This window comes from Galeopterus variegatus, unplaced genomic scaffold, assembly GCF_000696425.1.
Source record: "Galeopterus variegatus unplaced genomic scaffold, G_variegatus-3.0.2 Scaffold146, whole genome shotgun sequence".
Lineage (NCBI taxonomy): Eukaryota > Metazoa > Chordata > Mammalia > Dermoptera > Cynocephalidae > Galeopterus > Galeopterus variegatus.
This window is the reverse complement of record NW_007726257.1, coordinates 388580-402347: the sequence shown is the minus strand read 5'-3', so window position 1 is coordinate 402347 and position 13768 is coordinate 388580. Positions and strand designations below refer to the sequence as shown.

The following is a 13768-nucleotide window of genomic DNA, read 5'->3' as shown; positions in this document are numbered from 1 at the left end:
GAGAGGTCCTGGATTCCAGGTGTTCGATTTAGCAGGCATACAGATCTCTGATCTACTATCTAGGAAAAACACAATAGCTATCTAAATGTATTAAATATAAACAGATACAAAACAATTTTTATGGAAGCACAAAGGTGAGAGGAAGCAATTATTTTTAAAGCTGATGGGAAGTGGAAGAGAAAGTGATATGGTAAAGTTAATATTCTGAATTTAAGGAAGAGAAAAACAACTTCCTGTTTTTTAATAAAAGGGTTCTTATAGTAATAAAACAATTAGGCATTAGATCACAATACAACTAAATCATATCATGCCTAAGTCCCTTTCAGTACGATGTCCAAACCACATTTTACTGATATACATTTACAACTGCAGGAGATAATTTGCTCTGTATTAAAATAACAAAATACTATATAGCAATGAGAATAAAGAGCTACAACTCCATGCATCAACAGGATGAATCTCACAAATATAGTGCTGAGTGAAAAAAGCCAGGTACAAGAATCACTGCATGATACCATAACTATAAAGCTCAAAGTCAGGCAAAACTAATCTATGGTAAAAGAAGGCAGGGTGGAGATAACTCCTAGGTGGGTGGAGGCAGCATTCAGGAGAGGGCAACTCATGTTTCTAACATCATAATGTTCTGTTTCTTGGTCTGGGTGCTGGTTACACAAGTGTGTTCACATTAAGGAAATTTGTCAAGTGCTACACTTATGATTTAGCCACTTTTCTGTATTCATATTATACTTCAGTAAAATTTATATTAAAACAAACGAGCAACATAACACATATACTGCCACAGTTTCCAGATGACAGAACAATAAAGAACGGTTATACACATTCTTTATGAAAAAAAAAAATATATATATATATATATATATATATATATTTTTTTTTTTTTTTAAAGATGACCGGTAAGGGGATCTCAACCCTTGGCTTGGTGTTGTCAGCACCACGCTCAGCCAGTGAGCAAACCGGCCATCCATATATAGGATCTGAACCCACGGCCTTGGTGTTATCAGCACCACACTCTACCGAGTGAGCCACGGGCCGGCCCTCTTTATGAAATATTAACAATGGTTATAAACCTAAGATGACTGAAACTGTCAAAACTTATATAACCAGTTATTGCGAAACATAGATAAATGCGCAACACGATGCAGGGCAACAGCAACAGAATCTTTGCTGCGATCAGGTTCCAAATCACTATGAAGGGATAAAAGGACAGAGCAAGGATGGACTGTGCACAGGAGTCAGAAATGCCCCTCCCAATTCACAATGGATGTCACTGTGCAGCTGCAGCAACTAAGAAATGGAGTGTGCTTGACACATGGGACTCCTCTGCGAGAGTTGGTAGGGTCAAGTCTGCCTTGACTCCCCACCCAGTAATCTAGCCTGTTAGTGAACTATGTAATCCTCTCATTTCAAAATCACCTGGGTTTGAAACTTTCAGCATTCGATTCAGGACTATTCTGCCATATGTTAGGAAAACAGAATAAAATCTTCCTTAAAAAGGAAGAACATGGAATACCAGGTACTGTTATTTTTCGTTGCGTATAAAAAGGCTTTATGTTAGAAGTCCTCTCCAGGACTGTCATTCCAAACTCTCAATCCACTAATTTAACACTCCTCAGTCTTGCACACCCCACACATGCGTACACACACCAATTCCATTACTTATCTGAGGAAAATCAGCTTCCTTAAAATAGAACATTTTCCATTAAAGAAACACATAATCCGCTGACATTTAAAAAAAAAAAAAAGGGACGTTGGAGAAGGGCTGTACAGACCGTAAATAGACATGGGAAATTATAGTCGTGTGTGCTACAGAAAAGAAAATAAAGGTCATTCATGCAGTTTCTGAAATGGTTTGAACTAGGAAGGAAACCAGTTTCAGCACCATAGTTATGTAAAATATTTTTACGAGTCTGTTTCTTTAGTTCCCATTTATACCACCTGACTTAAATTTCCTGTTAGGAATTTCTTCAGTGTAGATTTAGAATAAATTAAAATATAAAAAATAAATTCTAATGCCCTGAAATATCATGGACTAGGGTTGGCTGGGAAACCATCTGACAATCTCATTAAAATACAATTCTCTAGGAAATAGATAGTTACAGACACATGAAAAGAGAAGAGAGAGAATGAATTCATGAGTGCTGGCATATTTTTAGGCCAGAAAAAGAGGGAATGTCATTTTTAAAACATCAAGTGAATGCTCATCTGGAAAGCTGTCAAAGGGACTCAACCCATCACAGCATTTGAATGAAGGGAAGAAAAGTGATCACCAAGAAGATTTATCCTCTCATTTTTCTTTTCTTTTCTTTTCTTTTTTTTTTTTTGAAATTTACCTGTACTTACGGAACTATATATTCTCTATGCAAAATTAAGGGGAAAAAATCCCTCATCATACTCCTTCAGGAAATGAAACTAAGCTGAATCTGTATGGGCTGGTTCCAAAGGACATCATTTGAACTGTATAAATGACCAACTCACCTTGTTAGTTAATGGTCAAAGAGCAAACAATTTAACTAAAAAGATTTTTGATTATAATGTTCTAAGGAAAATTAAATTCAATACCCATCCTCTTTAGAACACTCTTCCCACAACCTCACAATGTTTCAGCAGGAGACAAATTGAGTCAATTTAATGGTCTAGGTGCCATACTTCCACTAAAAAGAATGACTACTTTAATTCTGCAAAATTTGTCCAGTATGGATAACAGTTTTACTCAATAAATAAGCTTTAGAACCTCACTCCCTGCTTTCAACCCTATAAAGAAGCTAAATTCCTAAAAGCACTGAGTTTGTTCTCAACTATGATGTAACTATCCTCAAGCTTCTCCCTTACAAATTTTTGTAATAACTATACAAAAAGACTTTTACATGCCAAGAGATGTTTCATCCATTTAACTTTTTTCACTACACAACCCTCTTCTAATTAGAGAACAAGCAATAACGTACCATTGCTTTCTTTTCATTTGTAAGATGCTTTATAGAGACCACAGCTCTTTCCTATTTTCTATCTCATCTGATTCTCCCATCATCCCAGAGACAACCCCCCTTGTATTTTACAAAAGACAGAAACTGAAGCTGAGAAAGTCAAACTGCTTGGCATTGGTTAAACAGTAACTAGTGGCAGAGCCAGCAATAAAACCCAGATCTCGTCAGTCTCGAGTCCACTGTTCCCTAACACATCTATCCAGAATTCGAGCAGTAAGAAATAATAATAATAATAATAATAATAATAATAATAATAATAATAATAATAATAATAATAATAATAATAAATAATAATGAAAATCTTTTCCTGAGGACATTTACATAGGCCCTTTTCTCCAGAAGAGCTAGAGGTCGAGCAAGATACTGGCTGTGTAACATGAAGACCACGTGTACACAGCACTTCAAACTCAATCCTTAAAACAAGTTAGCACATAGCCCAGTACTCAAAAACTTTTCTTAGCAGAAAGTGTAAAAGTCATAGAGAAAAGACACACAGATATGGCTCTTGCCCTAAAACATCTGGAAGGTTGCCCATAACAACAGTAAGACAAATGCATTTCCTGCTTCTTGACCAACTGCTCTGTTCTTCTGTCTTGGCACATTCTGTCCATCTGGCTCATCTAGGTTGTTTTGTTTTGTTTGCTTTTTAGTAATTTCCAGCACACCCTTAAATGTTACAGACAAATTCTGTCCTTGAAACAGAGAACAGCATTTGGTACCATAACAGATTTGTCTGTTTGTAGGAATACCAAGCATTCTGCATATATATATAATTTTTCTGGAGATCAGTACTGGGACTTGTATTCAAATGGTTAAGACTGTTTAACCAACCAAAACTCTTCTACTTTTAGAAAACCTCCTGATTTCTATGCCCAAAATATGCCAGAATCATCAAACAAAACACTCTAAATTTCTTATTATTACAATTTCATCTACCTTCACAAGGCTCACAGCTCTTAAAGCAGGGGCTTTCAAACTTTTTATGAAGGTAACCAAGAATACAGAATACATTCTGCATGACCAATCAGTAAGAGTGCAAGATATACATGTGCTACTGCAACAAGAGTCATAAAATCATACTTAACATTACTCTGTGATATACACCAACATTCTCTGTCTTATCCAATTTTTTTTAAGTGCTGGTTGTAATGCACTACCTTAACGTTATACCCCACTAAAGGAAAAAAAGAACCACGATTATTTATTACCTAGCAATACTACCTAATAGTGGGGATTGCAAGTGAAGGAAAAGTGCATACAATCTAACATAACTCCCACCACCATTATTTTGTAAGATCTGAGAATCTGCCTGGCTTGGGCAATAAAGACTATAAGCCTGCAGAGTAAAGGAACAAAAATTGTACAGATTTAAGAACTTTTGAACAAGAACTAAAAAATTAATCTCAAAGATTAATGAAAATTAATTAACACTGATGCAATACTAAACCACGGACTTTATCCTAATTGTACCAGTTATCCCACTAATGTCTTCTACCTGATCCAGGATTCAACCCAGGATCCCACACCGCATTTTATCATCATGCCTCCTTCGTCTCCTCAGTCTTATTTGTCTTCAATGACCTTGACGGTTTTGAAGAGTACTAGACAATTATTTTGTCCAACGTGTCTCAATTTAGATTGTTTCATGTTTTACCATCATTAGAATAAGGTCATGTGTTTTTGACAGAATTGTGCCCTTTCTTAATGCATAATACTAAGAAGTACATGATGCCAATGTTGTCTTCTTAGCGATACTTACTTTGATCACTTGGTTGAGGTCTGCCAAGGATCTTCACTGAAAAGTTACAATTTTTTTCTTTCTTTTGTAATTAATAAACTTATGGGGAGATAATTTGAGACTATGCAAATATCCTATTTCTCCTATTTTTGCCCACTAATTTACTCTTCTTGCTTGCAACAATCATTTCTGTGGTGTTTGCCAAATTGTGATTTTTCTGTTTCCATGGTTTTCTACTTACAGTTTATTAATTTATTAACTTATAGTTACTGGAAAAATACAGTATTATTAGAGTAAGAGCTGTACCTATTTATTTACTCGACTACTTATTTTACATCAATATGGACTTATAATTGTTTTATTCTACCAGATATAATTCATTACTATCATTGAGTATTTGTTGCTCAAATTGTCCCAGATGTGGCCACTGGGAGCTCCTTCATGTTGGCTCAGATGTCCTTTGACATGCTCTCATTGTTTCTTGAACATTTTTTTTACCCTTAGGCTCATTTTGTGTTTACCCTGCTCTAGCCCTAGAACCAATCCTGCTTCCAAGGACCCCTGGCTCCTTTTCTGGCAAATGGTACTTAAAAACCAACCTCTGGGTGTTAAATATACTCACTGATAGAGAATGTCACTGCTTCTAGGCCTTCTCGGCAGAAAGAATTATAACATACATGTTCAGATGTCTGGTAAGGTTTGTTTCCCCCTTGTATTTTCCTGACTATTCTTAAATATTTCTTTTTTCCATGTAAACTGTAGCATCAATTTGTCTGACTCCATTATAAAAGCTTTTTGGTATTTATATAAGGACTGTGTTAAATTTACAAAGTAACTTTAAAAAACTGCTCTTCATAATACTAAGTTGTCCTATCCAAGAACAGAGAATATCTTTCCATGTGTTCACATTTTGTGAAATACAAAAGTGTTTTAATGTTATCTTCATATAGCTTTTGTACATTTTTTTTTCCTAATCTTCCTTGATGTTATTTTAAATGGGGTTTTTACTACAATTTAATGTGTCCTCTAATGGCTATTGTTTGAGTATACAAAGGCTTTTGATTTCTGCATATTAAATTTATATCCTGCTACCTTACTCAAATGTTCTATTATTTGAGTTAATTTATCAGCAATTCTCTACGGTTTTCAAGTATACTATCATGTTAACCGCAAATACTTTATCTCCTCTTTACCAATTCTCATGCTGCTAATTTATTTTTTTTTCTTGTCTAATTGCATGGCTAATACAACTAGTACAGTATAATACTGAATAATAGTGGAAATAGTGTGCATTCTTGTCCTGTTACTGATCTTAACAGAAATGCCACTGGGGTTTCCCCCACTAAGAAAGCACCTTTAGGATTATGGTGTGTGTGTCTGTATAATGTTAAGGAAGTATCCCTCAATACCTACTTACTTTTTTTTTTTAATTAACAGCTTTATTGAGATATAATTCATAATTCACATGTGGATACACCACATTTTGTTTATGCATTCACCAGCTTTTGAATATATGGGTTGTTTCTATTTCTGAGGTGATTAAGTTCAATCATATATATTGATGTAGCTGATGTCTGGTCTCAACCCCGTCATATTTCATATTTGCTATATTTCCCTCTTTATAAGATATATATTCTTCTTTAATACATTACCTTTTTTTTTTGGTATTTAGGGAAGTTTGTACTTTTGTTCTCATGGTGACCTTTGTACTTATGCCTTATTAAGTAACATTAGTCCCTTGGACTTTTTTTTAATCATTTACTATGTGGCTCATCACTTTTTGTTAGAATTCAAAGTCACACCTGTTTCCTATACAGCAATCAATAAACTCCTTCTGTTACTCTTTCTCCTTTTTCCCTCTTCCCATTTTTAAGCTACAATATTTTTACTTTGTCACCACTTACAACTTTTGTATATTAATCTTCCACCCTCTTCCCCACCTAAGTTTTAGCTTCAGATCTTTATTTTTATATACCAAAATGCTCACCATCAGTCATTTTGCTAAAATTATACTAGTCATTTCTACGCTGGATGAAGTTCATCCACTAGTATATCACTGTCCATAGAGCTTTCTGTCTAGACAGAAATGTTCTACATCTTCACTCTCTACCATGGTAGCCATTGGTTACATGTTACTACTGAGAATCCAAAATATGGCTAATACAATGGATTAACTACTACTGGATTGTATTTTTGCTTTCTTGATTGTATATATTTTTAATTTTAATTCATCTAAGTTACTAGTAAAACTCACTAAATCACACATTTCTAAAAGGGTGAACTTTATGTTATGTGTGTATCTAAATAGCTACCTGTGGCTAGAGGCTCCAAATCAGATTCAGCAGCCTCTAGTAGATTCCTGGAGAAGGAATCATGGGTGCAGAGATATGTAAGTCCTTAAATTTTTTTTTAGTAACAGCTTTATAGTGATAGAATTCACATACCATAAAACACACCCTTTTAAAGTATATGATTTAGTAGTTTTTAGCTTATTCACAAAATTTGATAACCATCACCACTATCTAATTCCAGAACATTTTCATCATTCAAAAAAACCTCCATACCCACTAGTGGTCACACACCATTTCTCCCCTTCTCCCAGCCCCTGGCAACCACTAATCTACTTTCTATCCCTATGGATTTGCCAATTTGAACATTTCCCATAAAAAGAATCATGTAGTATGTGTCCTTTTGTGCCTGGCTTCTTTAACTTAGCAAACTGCTTTTGAGGTTCATCCATGTTGTAGCATGTACCAGTACTTTATTCCTTTTTATTGCCAAATAATATCCCACTGTGAATATACACAGTTTGCTTCTTCATTCATCAGGTGACGGACATTTGGTTCTTTCCATTTTCCAGCCGTTATGAGTAATGCTGTCTGAACATTCATGAACAAGTTTTGTGGAAACATATGGTTTCATTTCTCTTGGGTATATGCCTAGGAGTAGAACTGCAGGGTCATTGTAACTTTATGTTTAACTATTGAAGAACTGACAGACTTTTCCAAAGTGGCTGCAAAATTTTACATTCCCACAAGCAGTGTACGAGGGTTCTGACTTCTCTACATCTTCTCAAACACTTGTTATTGCATGTCTTTTTGATTATAGCCATGCTAGTGGCTATGAACTTGTATCTCATTGTTTTGATTTACATTTCTCCAGTGACAAATGATGTTGAGCATTTCTTTATGTGTTTATACATTTCTTCTGAGAAATGTCTACTCAAATCCTTTGCCCATATTTTCATTCAGCTATTTATCTTATTGTTGAGTTATAAGAGTTCTTTTAAATCCCTATCAGATATATTTCTGCAAATTGTATTTTTACTTTCTTACTTTACTTGTCCTTTGAAGCACAAAAGCTTTAAATTTTGATGAAGTCCAACTTATCTATTGTTTGCTGTTGTTGCTTGTCTTTTTTGGTGTTTACACTGTTTTCTCATAACTTAGATATTAAAAGACACTTGGCTTGATATAAAAATCTCACATCATACTTTTATCAAGTTTTTAAAAAATGCCACTCCATTATTACCTTGCTTTGTACAATGTTTTTGAGAAGTCTAATGACAGCCTAATATTTGCTCTTTAAAATTATTTGATCTATTTGCTGGTAGCCTTGAAGAGTGTTGTCCTCAAAATCTAATCATTTTACTGTAATAAGTCTCAAGGTTGAATATTCAGAATATAATTTTTTCCAGGTACCCAATCAATAGTTTTTTTCAAACGTATTTTAAGATCTTGTGTTGGTTGCTGGAAAAACTCCTTGGATCATAGTTTTAAAGATTAATTCTGTTCCACTGCTTTGTCTTTTTTTTTTTTTTTTTTTTCCGAGGACTCAAACAAATTTTATTCTTTTTTGGTCTGTCTTCCATTTCCACTAATTAATCTCACTTTCATTCTTTTTATTTTCCTACATTTCTTTAATGCCCCCTATTTGAATCTATTCTCCCTTGGGCACCTTGTAACGTACTCCTCATTTTTGAATAATTGCCATTCTCTTCTGTTTTCTGAATTCAATTACCTCTCTTCCCATTCCATGCTGTCAATTTTTGACCTCAGTTTCTTAATTTTTTTTCTTTTTTTTAATATCCCAAAATGCTAGTTTGAGTATATAGTCATGGATTGCCTAAGAACAGAGATAACGTCCTTAAGAAATGCATCGTTAGGCAATTTCATCATTGTGTGAACACCACAGAGTATACTCATACAAACCTAGATGGTGTAGCCTTCTACATACCTAGGCTATATGGTATAGCCTAATGCTCCTACGTGAGGAATGCACCACACTATGACCACCACTACTTCACTAGACAATAAGAATTTTTCAGCTCCATTATAATCTTATGGGACCACTGTTGTTTGTGCAGTCCATTGTTGACATAAACATTGTTATGTGGTGCATGACTGTATTTAATTCTGCTTGGAGTGTTTTCTTACAGTTTCCTTTAGCTTCACAACAGATTTTGGCAGGGGGAAGAATATTCCACAGTGAATGTGTGTTTTTTTTGTTTTCTCACTTCTGGGAGTAATAACTCAATATGGATCTGTTCATCTTTTTTCCTACTCATTTTTATGGTACCAGGTTGTTTTTTTACAGGATTCCTAGTTCAGTGGTGTCATCTTCTATCAGCATAGCAAAGTCAAGATACATGAAGAGATTTTTGTTTGGGTTGAGTAGGGAAGGGTTGTACATCCTCTGATTGTTCTGGTTCACTTTGTTTTGTAGGACCTTTAGATATTTAGATATTTTTGCATGCTGCTCCTTCAAGTTGCACACACTTTTACCTAAGTTCGAGGTGGGAGTTGGAGAGCCACCTTAGGCCCCATTGCCAGCTCCTTACTTCTCTCTTTTGCAAAGTTTTTCTCATTCTGCCTTTCCTTACACAAAACTTCAGGGTGAGGCAAGGGCAGAGTAGAAGTATAAGAGACTGCTTGCTGGGATTTGGTGTTCATTTCTCTTTTTATTTATTTTTTTATACTTTACCCTCTCACTGAATTAAGATTGAGACCTAACACACTCTGGACCTGTCAAAGGAGCAACATTCTCATGGAAGATGTTTTAGGTCAGTAGTATGCAATCTGGTTTGCACCTCAGAATTATCTAGGGAGCTTTCATCAGTGCAGATTCTCAGTGTCAACCCTCACATATTCTTGTTAAGTAAGTCAGGTCGAGGCCTCAACATTAAAGTAAAAAAATTCTGACTGGCCAAGTTGGGAATCATTGTGGTTGCAAAAACCTCTGTCCTGATGCATTCTAGCAGTTTCTGGGGGTGCACACCCACACACCCCTCCCACTGGTGTGGTGGACTTGACCATCTCATCCATTTTGTGGACAGCAGAAAGTGGTGGTAAGGATTATCAAAGCAGCTTCTCAGAGTATAAGGAGGACTCGTGATAATCCATTAATGGCTTCTTTTAAGGCTCAGGGCAATGTTCACAGCCGATGTCAGGAGTGCTTAGAAACTTCTGGTTAAACTCTTCTGGTATGTTCTGGCTAACAACAATGGGGTATGCCACCAGAACTCTAAACCCTGTCAAGACTATGTACTTGGCCTCTTTCCAGTGTTCCACCCCTCCCTTCTCCAGGACTGAGGTAGACCTTTGGGAAAAGGAGGAAGACAGTGGGAGAGAAAAGGATGAAAATTCTCTTCCTCTTCATAGTGTTCTAAACCCTACTAACTGATTCTCTAGTTCTGAAAAACTTGCCAGTTGATTTTGATGTAATAACCCTGGCTAAGAACCACTACCTTAAAATATTCGAGAAATATAACACTTGAAAAAGTATAGATGGGATGTTATGTGATACCCAGAAATATCACTAGACTCATATTCAATTTTTGTATTAAGATTCTTCTTTTCTAGATATCTATTTGTTTCAGCAGTAGTACCTGTGGTCACCTTTAGCTTCCAGTGTGTTCAGTGGTATGATTCCTCCACAATGGAATCATGGAGGAGCCTTTTTAAACATACCAATTCCCAGGCTACCCCTCTAAAGTCTGACTGAGTAGAGCTGAGATAAAAGCCAGGAATCTGCAAGCTTGATAAGTGCACTGGGGGATTCTGAAGACACACTTTGAGAAATGCTGTTTTAGTCCACTGTGGCTCTCAAACATCAGAACTTAACAAGATAGCTCTGTTCACTAAAAAAAAAACAGTGTAGGCAACTTAGTTCTTCAAAATGCCAGAAATATCTGTCTTTGCCAAAAGGCACCAGTTGTCATGGTCAATCGATCATGTTCTTCTAAATTTTCTGTTCCCTTTTAATCTCTTTGATATTTACAGATATTCTGTCTGAGTCACTAAAACGTATGGTCTGTAATATGACTAATACTTTTGGGATATTTAATAAATAAAAACGAGCAATTACTGTGAACCTCATTAGCACATATATTCCCCCCATTGCTGCCCCTGGAAATACCTTGTACTATGGATAAAAACAGACCTGGATGCCCACCCTAAACAGGGATCTACAACTCTCCTTTAAAGGGTCCGTTCTGGCTTTGTTAATTAAACTGACTTCAGCAGGAGAAGCTGTCTGGCCATCAAATGCATGTGCAGATGCTAGATGGACAGGGAGTCTGCCACTGCCAAGATTTCAGGAGGGAACAGAAGGACGCCAGTACCTCTGGCAGTGTCTCATCCACTCTAGTGACCCATGGGGAACATCTACCTCCACCCCTGCCCATCTGTTGATGACAACCAATTACCTGATACTCTTTCGGGGTTTCCATCAAGAAAATCCTCAACTCTAAGCAAAAGGAGGTAAGAAAAGAAATCCAGGCCAGTAAGAACCAGATTAGAGTATGTGCCAGCTTACCCAACAGAACCAAATCCTGCTCTGATCATAAGATACAAAATCACAGTCAACTTCTCAGCAATATATGATCCATTGTATTTCATATCTGTCTACAGTTTTTGAGCTGCCAGTGAAAAGCAAACCAAAATGCACAGATCTCAAAGATGAATATGGAAAGTAAACACATAAACTCAAATTGCTGATTCAAGTCATAAGAATTTTAATAAAATTGGTCTCAAGTCTTCACAGGAAGATGAAAATATTACCTAATTAAAAGTAGATTCCTGGGCCAGCCCGGTGGCGCACTGCGATAGTGCGCCACTTGGGAAGCGCAGTGGCGCTCCTGCCGAGGGTTCGGATCCCACATACAGACCGGCCACTCACTGGCTGAGCGAGGTGCGGGGGCAACGCTGAGGGTTGTGATCCCGTTGCCGGTCCTGGTCCGGTACGGGCGCAACACTGAGGGTTGCAATCCGTTGCCGACCACGAAAAAAGACAAAAAGGAAAAAAAAAAGTAGATTCCTCTCTCTCTCCTATTTGGTTACCAGATACCTTCCTGCTACCAGTTATAGCAGATTAATGTATACTATTCTAAAGTAATATTTAACAGACAACATCATGTAATTAAAACCATTACACTGGTTTTAGAAGGCAAGATTCGAAGCAAAGAAAAATTCCCAAGAAAGTGTGTTAAAATTTGGTCTTCTGCTCTGTGTCCAACAATGCATGTTTTTCTACCAGTTCTCTTGATGCTTCTAAGCACAAATTCTACTTTACAGCGTGAACAAAACCAAGTTAATTTATGATCTAAATTATTGTATTTAGGATCTTTCCTCAGTTACATAACCACAGAACTGGTAATAATGATTTATTATCACAAAAATATATAAAAAGGAACAACCATGTATTTTCAAGATTTGTATTATGGAGCAAATTGAATAGAGGAATTGAAGCAAAGTTTCATTAAAGCTTGCAGCTCCTTGCCAAACACAGAGCTATGTTGTATTATACAACAACAAAGTATTGTTCTTCATATCATGAGCCTAAATTATGACAGACCAACCTTACCATTTTCAGTCTCTTCTATTCTCTTAAACTTACCTTTTATTACGGTTTATTATGTAGTTATTTTATACTCTACATTAGCTTGTAAGTTCCTTGAGGGTAAAACCTGTGTTTAGTGATTTCTCAGTACCCTAAGGTATTCAACACAGTGACTTAAACCTATGAGGACAGTAAGATAATTGCTGTACTGAACCATGTAAACTAGAACAAATCACAACTGAAACCACCTGCAAGAAACCTTTATCAAAGATTGTTTTCTAAAATATTTTACTGTTTTTCATGTTTTTGGGGGTTGACCTGCTTCATAACTGTCAGTACTAGTTTCTTCCTTCCCCTAAAACTCATAAAACCAAATACACAATACCTGTACATTTTTCTGAATGTAAATTATACCCCAATAAAAAATATATACCAAATTTTTTTAAAAATTGGTAGGTTGGGTAATTGTAACAAGGATATATATACACAGGGATGCACACATACACACACACACACACATACACACACAAATTTATTGAGGAGTATGCTTTAGAGTTATACATTTTACTGAATATGAGTTACATCATCATAATAAAAGGAGAAGAAGAAAAATATATAAAGCCAGGAGTGAGAGTAGTATTTAAAATTCCTTAAATTTTCTATCATTCATTAAATAAACATTTGTTGAGCATCTCTCCCTTTATTCGGGACATGATATGAGACATTGAGAATAAAACTATAATTAAGACATGGTAACTGGCATCACAGAGCTAATAATGTAATAGTGGAGACAGGCAAGTGAACAAAAAATTACGATGCAGCACGTGATGCATGTTACGACAGGAGTAAGCACAGGGACTTGAGAACACAGGATGGGATGTCTGTTTAGCTTAGGAGAGCCACACAGTTCCTAGACTGCTGCTTCACCCACATAACACCGCACATGCTAAAACATATCTAAACTTACCCCTGTCCCTGAATCAAAATAACTTCTTCAAATGCTTAGTGATACAAGTTATTTAGAAAAATTTTGTTTGTTCAAAAGAAAATAATTCATTTAAATGTGAGGGGAAATTGCGGTAAAGATAAAGACGGATTAAAAAAAAAAAAAAAAAAAAAAAACCAAACAAACTCTAGAAAAATCCATTTCTGTCACCAAGCCACAAATATGGGAAAGCAGGAACAGAGA

At 35.9% G+C, this 13768-nt stretch overlaps 1 protein-coding gene across 1 annotated transcript in view; it reads right to left on the bottom strand.

The window, feature by feature from the left end:
- PHLPP1 (PH domain and leucine rich repeat protein phosphatase 1) overlaps nt 1–13768 on the bottom strand; it is a 214656-nt gene that overhangs the window by 34310 nt on the left and 166578 nt on the right. The window lies entirely within an intron of this gene.